Source organism: Erithacus rubecula, assembly GCF_903797595.1.
Source record: "Erithacus rubecula genome assembly, chromosome: 8".
Classification (NCBI taxonomy): domain Eukaryota; kingdom Metazoa; phylum Chordata; class Aves; order Passeriformes; family Muscicapidae; genus Erithacus; species Erithacus rubecula.
Window position 1 is genome coordinate 27,546,413 of NC_136659.1, and position 13,590 is coordinate 27,560,002.

The 13,590-nt window shown below is 40.1% G+C and overlaps 1 protein-coding gene across 11 annotated transcripts in view; it reads left to right on the forward strand.

The window, feature by feature from the left end:
* Nucleotides 1-13,590, forward strand: part of KALRN (kalirin RhoGEF kinase) — a 457,536-nt gene that overhangs the window by 56,974 nt on the left and 386,972 nt on the right. The window lies entirely within an intron of this gene.

Genomic DNA, 13,590 nt, shown 5'->3' on the forward strand with positions numbered 1-13,590 from the left:
CTGGGGGACAGGCCTGGCTGGTGCAGAGGTGCAGAGCTGGTGCATAATGTCCATCCCTCTGAGGCAGGGACCATGGCAGCTGATGGCTCTGAAGTGTCTGTCAAGTCCCAGCCTGGCTGAGCGGGTGATGGATGTTCTGAGCAGCAGTTCAGAGCTGGAGAGAGCCCCAAGGCTGAAGTCATTTATTTATGCACACAGCACAGCCTGGCCCTGCATGGGGAAGCACCCAAGGCTGCCTGCATGGACCAGCTGTCCTGGGCATCCCAGTTACTTCTGCTGTGGATATGTGCCTGAGGAAGTTGTCCAGAGGCCACTAAGGCTCCTTCCACCACCCGTGGTGCCTGGGTCAGACTGGGAGGATTCTTGCTGGTGGTCCCTGTGGGTGGGTGACTGAGCCACAGCCATGGTTCCAACTGCCCAAGCAGCTGAAAGGGTGGTTTCCAAAATGCAGGAGTTTTCCATATCAGTAGTGGCTGCAGTGGGCATGTAAGTGATGGCATGGGAGGTGTCTTCCAAAAAGTAAGACTTGGGAAAGTCTGGGAAACATGGGAGCTATGGTACAACCTTATGGCAGCACAGGGATTTTGCTTCCAGGAGGCATGGATAGAACTGGTGACATGAAAGTGACTGGGCATGGGTTCCTATACTCAGGTTTGTCCACTCCACCTCAGGAATTGCTGTAATATATATTATGTTTGTCATAGTTGTTCCAGTTTCCTCAGCAAAGAGTTTCCTAAGGCAGGGACAGACTGACAGAACAGTTAATTTATGGATTGCTTCTTTCTTTGTCCAGTCCATATTCTGGTTCTCTGGAAAGAAAAATGTTTACAATCAGGCTGGATTACCAAACTGCCACTGATGCTATAAGGAGTGATGATTTAGGATTTATTTATACCCACCCAATAGGAAGTGATGGACAATGCTGTTTCTGGCAATCCTCACCCACCAGCTCTTAAAGGAGCCAGTCACAATTTCACGTGATCAGGATTTCTTGTTGTTGTCTCAGAAAGCAATTAAAATTTTAATTAAAATCAGCACTGTCTTTATTGGCTACAACTGTAAATATCCTAAAATGATCAGACACGAGTCTGGAGCCTTTGGAATTGTGAATAGTGAACAGTTGCCAAGGGTTGAAATGAAGGAAAGTGTTGGCATGCATTTAAAACCCATATAAATGCTAAATTAAATCTTTTAGATTGGATAATAATCTCCATATTTATTTAAAACTATTTTAAGTATATCTGTCTCAAAATAAAGCAGGGAGGCAAAGGGAATGACATATACTTTAGACAGAACAACATTACTCATCAGACTTTTAACTTCAACGACTGCAAGACTTTTAAATGACTCTCTGTGCAAGTCTGTAATGTAGAACATATTTTCAGTTGAATATTTAGGACAAGTAGAGTCAGTTGCTGCAAGTCAGGATTAAGCCTCCAAGAATGAGCTTTTTGGAGGCACTGGGATGACACCATGGCGGGGAAAAGCTGATGACTTCTTGTATAATTCTCTTCTCCTCCCTATTACTGGAGTCCTGACTTAAAGCTCAGTAGATTGCAAAGTTTGTTCAGTTTTTAAGACTGTAATAGTTTTTTTTTAATTCATATTTCTTCTATTTTAATTTGTGTCCTTAAATTAAGAAGATTTTTATAGGCAAAGAGTCTTGTTCAGGAGAAACATTGGTTTGAGGAAGAAACTCTACCAGCATGATGTGGATGTAAGTAAGTGCAGTTTTAAATGAATTTGAATATGTCAGAAAAATTCCCCTATTTTGCTCATTAAAGATTAAAGCACAGGCTCAGTACCTAACTTCTTGAAGGTGTAGAGTCAAGGGATGTCTGCATTCATGAAGTGTCAGGCTGTCAGCAAAATGGGGGAAAGAATAATAGAATAATATAAAAAAGGAAACTTTATTGTAATGTCCCTTCCTTTTTTTAATGATTGAGTCTGCCAGTCTTACCATGCCTGCAGGACAGGAGTGTCCTTCACTTTCTAACAGAATCTCAGTGTTATACAATAGATCTCACCCAGGATGTTGCAAAAGCCCTTATAGTCCCTGTCCTGGCATTTCAAGCTGCAAGATCCTGCGTGTTTGTTTTGTTTGTTATGGGTTTTTTTTTTTCCTCATGCAAAAAGGAAACCTCAGAAATGTGCATAATTACTAATACTAAACAGCCAGTGTGCAGTAAAAATAATATTAGATCGTGGTGGAGTTGTAGCTGCAGAGCTGCTCTTGCTGGTAACAGCCACACTTGTGGTTGCTTTACCAGGTTATGTCTGCCAAAAGTCCAACTGACTGTTCTGCAGTCTATATGTACATGGAGACTGTTGCTGTGGATAGAGGTGTTATTAAAAAGGCACAGAAATTATGTTTTCTGGTTTTTCCATCCCATCTGGAAAATACCCTCCCAGTGCCCATTGCAGAAGTTGGGTGAGAAGTCAGAGGTGCAGCTGGTAAAGAGTTTCCATTTTCTTTTCTGTACATGAGTGTCCTGCTCAGGGCTAGTGGTTGACTGCAGAAGCACAAGACTTCTGTTTTCTCCATGTTAAAAGGGAATTTTTTGCATTAAATATGTGCCTTGATAACACAAGACTAAGACCAGATATGCTGTCACAGGGACAGGCATTCTTCAAGTGCAGCCATCCTAATGGCCTGCTTTTGTTAATCACTGTTATGAATAGCTCTAGACAGGCCAAAAACCTAATCTCTCAGAAATGGGAAAATAGCAATGGTTCCTTTGGTCTGTGATATGTAGGAGGAAACAACCCATCAGGAAGTTTATTCCCAGAGAAGTGTTGCTGCAGGCAAGAGAAGTGGGCTTCAGGCAATAAGTTTGTTAAGCATAAACTGGATAAGCACCAATAGTGTCCTGGTAAAACCAGAAGAAGTAACAGAATAAGATGCCCAATAATGGAAAACTTCAAAATAATCCTAAGTGCTCTGTACTTATAGTTGTGAATGTACCTGAACTGAACCTCTGTTTCTCATCTTCCTGTCAGTAAAAAGATATTACCAGGCACAAGGTTGCTTTGGGGATGTGAGGTTTCTCTTTCCTTTCTGGCATATGATAGGAATCATTTGATCAACTTAGTCAGCTGGAAACCTTAGGCAATGTTGTGAACCTCAGGCTTTCAAAAACTGTGGATTGGGTTCACCAATGCACTCAAAATGAGATTTGCAGAAGTATATCTTTGCTAGTTTTTTGTATATGTATCTTGGACTTTAGGCCTCCAGGATCTGTTCTTTTAAAATTTATATTGATAACCAAGTTTCAAGAGAAGCTTCAGGAGGTTTGTGGTAAAATCAGGAGCAATCCAATCTCTGTTTTGCAGCATGTTAAGTCTGGTAGGAATAGTTGAGAAGAACTGAAGTTTTATATCATATTCTCTTATGTCTAATATATGTACTTCCAGATGTGACACAAATGGGACTTGTTGATATTCCTCCAACACAATTCACTGATCACATGCAGTAATATTTCACAGATTTTACAGAGATAAAATTTTGGAGGTTGGAAACAAATTAGTCTGGCTTATTTGAACACATTTAAATAGACACTCTGGGAACCTGCAGATCTCTGAGTGTTTTTCATTTCTTGTAAGATCTCCAAAGCTAAATTAGAGCAAAAGGCATCATTAAAAGGCCACACAACTGCCACAATTGTATTTCATCAACCTGTAATTACAAATAGTTCCCACCGATTTGCCTCACTGACCTCCAATGGAGGCAAATGAGCATTTATTTGGCACTGTGTTGCAAATTGTCCTGTGTGTTTCTTGATGTACATTGACTTTTTTTATTCTTTCTGCTTTGTGTCTTTGTTTTTGGGGAATCACCAGTTGCTACTATTTTCCTAAAAATTATAAAAATAGGAGAGACAAAACTTTGAAAGTGAAGAGGGAATGTGTTGGCAGAAAAAATCCATTTGAAGCCACTGGAGAATTCCTACTGTCACTTGAAATGGCTGTTGTGGGGAGAGATAATATTAAGGCCTGGTTTCTAAATGTGATTAAGATAAACAAGCAGTGTTTCTTATCCTTGAGCTGGTTACATTCTAATCCAAGCAGCTCAGTGTAAAAGTGCATTTTTGGCCTTAATTGATATTTTTAATAATGTCAGTGCACAGTCTGGAACGATCACATTTTGCTTTGACAGCATAAAGCATTGTGCAAGTTTTCATGCGTACCACTGAACTATAAACATTGCCTGAGCCAGCCCAGCAGAGCTTGAACGTTTGAACTGGAGCCGGCTTGCCTCAAGCACAGGAAGGAGCTGCTCTTCTTGTCCAGAGCAGAGTTGTCAATGGTGCTTTGGGGTGACACCAGCAGTGGCCAAGAATTTTAGATTATATGGGTTTGATTCCATAAATTGCCTGGCCCTGAACGCTCACAGAGCAGAAGTTGTATTTGTATATATATGTGTGTGAGAGAGAGCCAGGTAGGACTTGACCCCAAGATAGTTTTAGGTCAACTGCTTGTTTGTGGTGCAATTTCAGTGTTAACAGGGAAGAGACAAATTCCTTAAGAGCTGTTGGATACTAAAGCCCCTGCACAATGGTCATCACGATGGGATCCTCCCTGGTTATTTACTTTAAGGGTGTTAAGTCCATCTTAGCTCTTTGTAAGCCTGAGACTGAAGTTTTTGTCGGAATTTCTATCTGTGAGCAATGTCTCCACCAGTGTTGGGTTATCCCTTCTGGCTCTGGAGAGTGCTCACCTCCAGCCAAATAGGACTTTTGCCAGAGGAGCTTCTCTCTTACTCAGAGCCACATTTCCCTGTGCTTGGAGGGGCAGCAACGAAAGAAAGGATCTTAAAGAAAACATGAATCCTTATTTATTATATCCATGGTGCAAAGGCTTTGTCTGCTTGTTGCTAGCCCCAGGATGTGGGGAGAAGGTGTGGCTGGGGAAGCTGCTTTGGGTGCTGGGAGCCATCCAGACTTCTCTGTGTTTAGATGGTCTTGAAAAGCTTTGGGTAGCAGAGCATTGCCTCCAAAGAGTGAAACTCCGTTCTGGACCTGGCTAAAATGATGCTGCTATAGGTTGTAATACAGCATATTACAGAGAGATTTGTAGGCTTTCTGCAATGATTTCCATCACTGGAGTTCAACTCTTCCATTTGTAATCTCAGCTTCTGTCCTGTCCCCAAACCAGGAGCAGAGTGGGTGAAAACCTAGAAGAGAGAAAAACTGCAGGTTTTCCACGCAGCAGTTATGGTTTGATTTAGGGATGAGTGGAAAAAAACTCACTATAAAGCACTAATGAAAGCAAAAGAAAAAAAGCAGAATGAAGCAACATAAAGAATTCCAAAAACAAAACAGGAAGGGAAGATAAAGTAATTTTCTATTTGCTTTTGAATTTAGAAAAAAACCCAATTTATAATGCTATAAACCCATATCAGTTTTATCTTACTCAACTCATTTTGTTTATTTGAAGTAGGAAAAGTTTGTACTCACTCAAACGGACTTATTTTTTATTTTGATGTACGTAGTGTTAAAGAAGTACGGGATAATGTTGGTGAGAGTCAAACACCACATGGAAACACTGCAGGGTCCCCAGACCAGCATTCAGTGAGGGCCAGGCTTGAGCCACACAGGACATTTACAGCTCCCACTGAAGTAATTTAAAGTTCTGCTGTCCAGTACCTTCCAACTCTATTGCTTTTCCCTTTAAATCTGTTTGCAGCCTATCTGTCTTCATCCTTTTAAAATAAATTTCTGAAAACTCTTTGTTTTCAGAAGCATGAGATCATTGTTTTTGATGGTTAAGAGTTTCAAAAGAGAAAGAACACACTCATTTTCTTCATGTAGTTTGTTTACAGAAATAAGCATTGACATTCTTTTTGTTATTTCTACTTCATCCAAAAGCTGTATCTCTTCTTTACTGTCTTTAGTGGCCTAAAATTATAAATAAAATTTTAAAGTTTGTTTGCCTGTGGGAAAATAAAACTTGGAAGAAGTTGACTGTGCAATCTTTAGACCAAACCAAGCATTGAATGACAGAGCTGAGAGCAAGTGTTGGTGTGGAGAAGGAACACAAATAAGGCACTATTGAAGATGGAAAACCAAAATGGGTTAAGTGTCAAAGCTGCTACTCATGAGAGTAAATGGGAAATAAGATGCGGAAGTACCAAACCTCTGTTTTCATCTTGAGCCAAAGAGACACTACACGACAGAACACATCCATATGTGTCCAAGACTGGTCTGTGCAGGAGAGAGCATTTGGCTGTTACCAGCTTGTCCCTTTGTAACCTTTTCTGTGAGAGGAAAAAGAGCTGGGTCATGCTTGGCCTCACCATGAGAAGACTCATAGCTCTGAGTGCTGGGTGATCTGGGATTTTGAGAAAAGGAAGAGTTTAGATATATGTGTTTGCATCCAGAGACTGCTATTGCTGATGTCCTCTTTTTACCTCTTTGGAATGCTGTAAAGCAAAGGGATGCTCTGAGTTTTGCATTGAGTTTTTGTCTTGAGTTTTGTCAAATGCACAAGTGCTTCACTTAATTCAAAATGTAAAGTTAGGAATCTCTCTGGACTAATTCCTCTTTGCTCAGTTGTGTATAGAGTAAGACAAAGAAAAATTGGTACTGTCATGTGAAACACGGTGTCTGTGCTGACTGTGCATCACCAGCCAGCTGGCTCCTCAGAAAGGGTTTTAGTCCCCTCTGAAACCTGTGAAACACTTCACAAGTTCACACAACCTCAGTAGCCAGATCTTGCCAAGGCTGGCTGGGATCCATACCACCCTGCATGTGGGTAGTTCAACATGCCAGACTCCTGAGCAGTGTATTGGGAGCTGGTTGATGATTTTGTATTTACCAAATAAACCCCATCTGATTGTATTAATTCACATCTTCTTTGTGTATCACTGTCAAACAACAGATTAACTTCTTACTGTCCTTGACACACACCTGCTCTAGGAGGAAGAGCATGGACACCTGTATACAAACATACAGTGTGCTGTCCAGCTAAAACCTGTCTCTTCATGTGGTATTCCTATGTCCATTTGTTATCTTCCATGCTAATGAAAAACTCATTAGGCTAAAGCTGGTGCTGATACAGAAATCAATGGCAAGATGACTAAAATGTTGACTGTACAAGATTTTATCCATTGCTTTTGTTTGTTTATTTCTTTCATCTTCCCTCCATCCATTTCTTGCAATTTCTCTCCATCCTTTTATGCACTCTCCATCTCACCATACACATGTTGAGTGGCTGCTTTGGAAGAAGGAGCTCACATAAATATTCAAGATATTCTCACCAGCAGCAGAAAGGGCTCTGTTTTGAACTCTTACCTGGCAAGTAAGTTTGGCTCACTGACATCTTCTGTCTCTATCCAAAGCACAGAGCCAAGGTGTTTTGAGCCTGCCAGAGGAGAAGTCAGACCGCCCAACAATATCACCAGAAGTTTTGGTTTAGAAATAGTCTGGTTTTGCTTCCTGCAAAGATAAGAGTTTAAAATATTCAATAAAGAAACGTGTGTCTTTCAGGGCTCATAACTCAGTTTTGATGGGACTTCTGGGACAAATTTTGCAGCTGTCATCATTTTTTCCATTCCTCTTAGAGGTGAATGGAAGAGCTACAAAGCTTAAACAGCAGGGCTCCTTTCCAGTCTTCTGCATGCATATATCACACAGAGACCTCACAGATCTCTATCTAAAGTGATCTCAGAATTCCATCCAAATTGGCCAATATATCTATCCATCAGTTCTTTTGAGAACTTAAACATGGAAAAGCTGAATTTACTGTACATTTGGGTACAGTGGCTTTTATACAGACATGCATTTTATATCCAGTCCTTGGCTTTTTCCACCTGTTGCAAAAATAATTTTAAAAAGTATATCTCTGTCAGCATAAGGTTATATTAGCCCAGCTTGACTTGCATTTTGGAGACATCCTTTTTGCCAGACAGCTTGTGGCACATGCAGAGCTCTGCATGGGCTGCTCAGAGGAGCAGCAGCTCCCAGGATGAGTGCCTGGTACTCCCAGGGCACTCAGGACTGCAAAGTCCATGGTCTGTCTGGAGTGGGATTTTCATTCCTCAGTGTCCTCTTTTGATGACAGCTGCAAAGAAATGAAGACAAGGACTGTTAAAAAGTTAAAACATATCTTTGTGATGTTTTAAATTAACACTTGGTTATGAATTTTGGGGGTTGGGGTATTCTGTTTTCTCTTTTGTTTTTTTCTTCCCTCAAGAAATCTATCAGAGTATGCTTGTTTATTACCTTTCAACTATGATCTGTGATAGAAATAAAGATTGTGCTCTTGGCTCAGAATTAGCTCTGGTAAACTTCAAGAGTGTGTGTGTGTGTATGTGCATGAGAAAAAAAGGAAATTTTAAGAGAATAACTTAGAGTAGATAACTAGAAGCTGTTTTGGTCACAGCACAGTAACCCTTCTGCTTCAGACAGAGCAGTTGGGTGCTGGTAAAGGATAGTTGCTTGTAGACAGTGACACTGAAGTTACTGAAGCAAGTGAATAACTTCTTTGATTGTGGTGATGCAGTGCCCTAAATCAGTTTGCTTAGAGCGGGTTGTCTGATAAGAGCTCTGTTTGCTGTTGGAATGAGAAGTGGGTGTATTTAATTTGTGTCATCAGAGGTTAGATAATGCTAAGTCAAGGCAACTGTGCTGACAGATGGGAATGCTTAGTCACAACCAGCTCCTGGAGCCTGTAAGATCTGAGATTTATAAGGACCACTACATTTGTTTTCTTACAAGTGATAAGGGAACAAGACACCCTCTACAGAAACATTGATTAAATCTTATTTTCTCTCCTAATGCCCTAAAGTTATCTGATCCTTCATGAGAACTTGTGCCTACTTATCCTATTTAATTTATTGAAATACTTTAAACCTTTCAAGTTACCCACAGGTAGCACAGAAAAACTGATAGAAGTGTATACTTCAGCAGTATATTTTTCTTATTTTACTGATGTTTGGAGGAGAAATAGATGCTGACACCAAGAGAAAACCCTGCTGGTATGGCGGATGCATTCATGGTAATTAGTCAAGGAGCTATCAGCAGGAATTCTTACATTTCTGTTGTCTGTGACATCTTGAGATTATCCCTTCCAAAGTACAACAAAGTTCAGGAGGCAAAGAACGCTACAAGGAAATTCCAGCTATGAAACAGTGTTTCTTCAGTGTCCTAGTGAGGAGAATATAGGGACTTGTAAGAGCATGGAGGCTAATAAAGCTCAGACCAATAATCCCTAAAAGTGCAAATTTCTGTACTTAAAAAAATGTTCTTAATATTCTTTTGCTTTTTTAGGTGTCTTTTTATGTATTTCCTCTCTGGTTGTTGAGATGGAAGTGCATATGAAACTTTACAAAAGCAGGGGTGCTATTTTATTTCAGGATGTTACATTTGACCCCTTGTTTTCAGCCTGTTGGGTGAAACAGTTTCATAGCACGCAGCAGATATTGAGAAATGGACGTTTCTATCAGCTTTTATGTCCACTCCTTGTCCTTAGTATTTGCATTGCTCTCCATTTAAATTCAATGTAAAACTAACTTGATCTTAGTGAAAATAGAACTTTACCTAATGTGTTGCAGAAAGTTCTGATCATGTAGCCTGGTAAGACACACAATGAATACATTGACACAAGGATAGGATTGTTAAAGACAGTCTCCTAGAGCCATTGTCAATTTGGGTCAGAATTTGAACAGTTTGAACTTTTTTGAACTTACATCTTCCCTCCCAAAAGCCACAGGAAAGTTTCAAGGCCAAATGATTTGTCATGAAAAACTGCGTCTGGCTCAGGGTCTGGTGTCTGTGCTTCTCTGAATCAGGGTTGCTTAGAGGTCATGAGAGCAAAGAGAAAATATTGTGCATTGGTGGACATTTCCAGGGGAGCAGGAGTGGAAGGGAATTTGTTTCTAGGGAGGGGAATTTGCTGGAGAAGAGAGGAGGGAATCAAGCAACAGAATTGCAGGAGGAAAAAAGGGTTTATCTATGGGCTTAGTGGTCTCCTTTGATGATGCATTTAGGGGCTAGCACTGTAAAAGTTGTAAAGGGTTGGTGGGTACCTGTGTGTTGCTTGGCATATGCAGAGGTTGGAGTGGAGCACTGTATCCAGATGCAAAGAATTTGTCCTCTGTTACTATCTCTGAACACTCTGTTGCCAACCAAAACGATATTTGGGTTCATTTCTCAGCTTACTCTTTTGCAACCTCAATTAAGAAATGTTCAAGCAAGAGCTGTGTACTCAACTCCATGAAAAAGCCACTGTGGCCTTGGATCTTTCCTCCCTCTTCAGATGTTGCTGGGGATGCATTCTTTTAAATGCTGATATTGTGTTGCTTCCAGACTGAACCATTTTAGGATTGTGGTTAAATATCATATTGTTGAAATTACTGCTGTTGATATTAAATTGGCTGGATGGTGACTCTTGCTTGGGGTTACCACAAGAATAAATTCTTTCTCTAATGACTGCTTTCAGGTTCAGTGCCACTAACATTGTGCAGCAAATCTGTTCTGAATGTGCTTAACTAAACTTTTTGGCATTAACAGATGTGCTGCTTCCACTGGTGTACACAAAACAGATCTTGCAGAATTTCTTTGTTTTAGGAAATCTGGATTTTTGAAATAAAAGGGGTGAACTGAATGTTTAGAATAGATTTATATATGTTTTAATTCTTGCCCTGTGAAAATATTGTACTGTCTCTTAGATGAGATACCTTTAGATTTATATCCAGAATTGTTGACAAGATGTCTCTTAGAATTTGATATCTGAATACACTGCCACATACTATTTAAATGTGGAGTATTTTTCATTCATTTTATATTAATTTAAAATTTCCTAGTGCCAGCAAAGAACCCCTAAAAAGTGGTATTTCTCTACCAAAATAAGCTTGGAGAGACATAGTGGATAGAGAATGAGAAATGCAATGTTCTTCTCTACAATATTCATTTGCTTGCTAGAAGCCACATTTCCATCTTGGTTCTGTTTGTGTTCTCTCATCTATGTGGATGCACTGTTAAGCACTCATAATACTTTCAACACTGAGGTGCAAATATTACAGTAGTCCCTTCCTCAAGTATTTCACAACTTAGAAAATACAAAAATAAATATGCACCTGTGTCAGGTGATTGAGTCAGTGACTGAGAAGTCACTTAGCCTAAGGGAGCAGCCCTATTAAAAATGCTTAAGTGAAATGTGTGTTCTGATTTTGGAAAAGATCTGATGTTTTTGGAGTGGTCAGTGTAAATGGGGAACATCTGTGCCAGTGTCTGGGTGACAAGGGAACTGTTGGGTTTTTCTTTGATAGCAGCTGCAGAGTATGAGGCAGAGAGGCAGACTGAGTCAGGAAAGGTGGGACCTGTAAATGCTGCAGTTCCTCACTCAGTGAAGTGAAAGCCAAGGTGATAAGTGGGCAACTCACAGTGGGCTGGTGGGAAACCCTCTGTGGATGCCTGAGTTTGGGTGTGCTTGAGATGGTGAGTGGTGCGGAGGCCATGGCCAGCACTGGGTGTCTGCCTTGGGCAGCTCTTTGCATTTAGCTCTGAGTCCTCTTGAGGGGATTTGCAGCCTTGCACCTTCCAGCAAGAGGCCCTCTCTGATGAACAGAGAAAGGCTAGGTTGGAGAGATTACAAAGCTGAAAGTGGTTTATTTTTGTGATGACTTTGTGACTGTTGTTTACATGGCTGATACATAAACTCTCTCCTATCTCTCTCCTCGCTTTCGTGCCATCTCCTGCAGTCTGCAGTGTCTAAGTAGCACCAGTTATGTTTATTTAAGAAACTTTTATGTCCTGTCCCTCATACAGCTTACTTCAAATCTCTTCTTTCTTACTTGAGCCATTAGTTGTCTGACTCCAAAGGGGAGATAATCTTTAGACTTACTCCTGGTGTTAGAGGGACAATGTGGGAGCCACTATTTGAATAGATCCTTCTGGAGACTAACAAAGAGCAAGGGGCACCCAACATGTACTGTATTCATGTAGAGCAATTTTAGGGTGTTCTCTCAGGAGAGGAGACTTCTTCATGACAAAGGCACTTCCAGAGGGGTTCATGGTGCATTAAAAAAGTCAGATTTTTATTTATGATGTGAAACTGAGTAATTTTCTCCCTTCATTAACCTGTAAAAGTGCAACTGCCAGAGGTCTAACAAAATCAACAGAGCTGAGGCATCTCTGATAATGACAATCAGTTTCTAGCTTTAACTTATGAAAAAGAAACACAATAGTATTGTGTGCAAAGCCATTAATAATTGGGTAAGTCTTTGAAATTAATTTTCTTCCTTCTCTAAACAGTCTTTCTGCCTTAGTCATTTGCATTATAAATCTCTCCTGCAATGCCATGGGTTTAAATTTTTAAAATTGAATGTAATTAATGTATAAATAAGTTCATTTGTGTTGTAAGCAATGCTAGGAATTCTGACTGAATAACTAAACACATCTTTTAATTCTTCTGTTGTTGCTAGACTATCAAACACTGTCAAGAACCATCATCCCTAGTGATGGATCTAATATGAATTGCCATATGGAGATCTTCTAAAAGTTTAAGTTTTCAGTTGTTTATATAGTCCTAGTTAGCTAATCACAAAGCATAATCAGCTGAGCTAAACCTCTGGCATGTTTAGAAATACCTGGGATGGGATGTGCAAACTGTGGTATCTACACAGAGCAGATGTAGAAAAGGCTTTGCAAAACAATTTGATAAGAACTGAACAAATTCAATTTGTTACTTAGCCCAGTTTCTGAAGGACCACCACCATTGTGGTGATTGAGATACACTGACAGTTCTCTGGGTAATTTTTGAGCCCAGTGGGAAAAGACTGAGTATAACTTGAGTTATATCATTATTAGACTGTCCTATTGTAAGGACATATTAGTAATATTAGAAGTCCTATTGTAAAGGCTGGTATTGAAAGCTGTGCTGTAGAAAAGGCTTTGGATCAAAATGCATCTTTCACCCCAGGGAACTCCTCCACAGGACAGCAACCCATAAGAAATGGGCATTGCTAATGCCAGTGTTGGTTGTATTTCGTTAGAGCATGAGGTTGGGAAGCAGTAAATCTGTTGCTTGGTTGGGGCTTTTTTTTGACTCTGACCTTGACTTATTTTAAGTGTTTGGATTATTTTTTTTTACCGTCTTGGCTAATCTTTAAAAGGATTTAAATGTTTTGCCCTCTGTTCTACTCCGTGTTTTACCTAGAGAAATGGCATTTAGATCTTGTGTCACCCAGACCCACTTTTCACTACACTGAGATACTCTCGTTAATGGGGATATTTCTGGAAACTTATTCAGCCACAGGAGCAGGGCAGTGTTACTGAACTTGGATAACTGCACATTATTAACTTCACCCTTCAAGAAGCTTGATTTAGCATAAGCATAAGGCTGAGAGATTGGAGGGGGAAAAAAGATGCTCTTTTGTGACACTGTATTATTTCTAGGGAAGCACAGTGTTTAGGATGAAATCATTCTGAGTCAAATCAGTGGAAGCTTTGCCAATTGCTTTGGTAAAACCCAAGCCTTTAACAAAATGATTAATTAATGAGAAAAAGTCCTGACCAGGGAACTCCAGAAGCACACTTTCTACCTTGAAAGTTCAAACTCAGTTTACACTTTGATGAAAACAAGAGAATG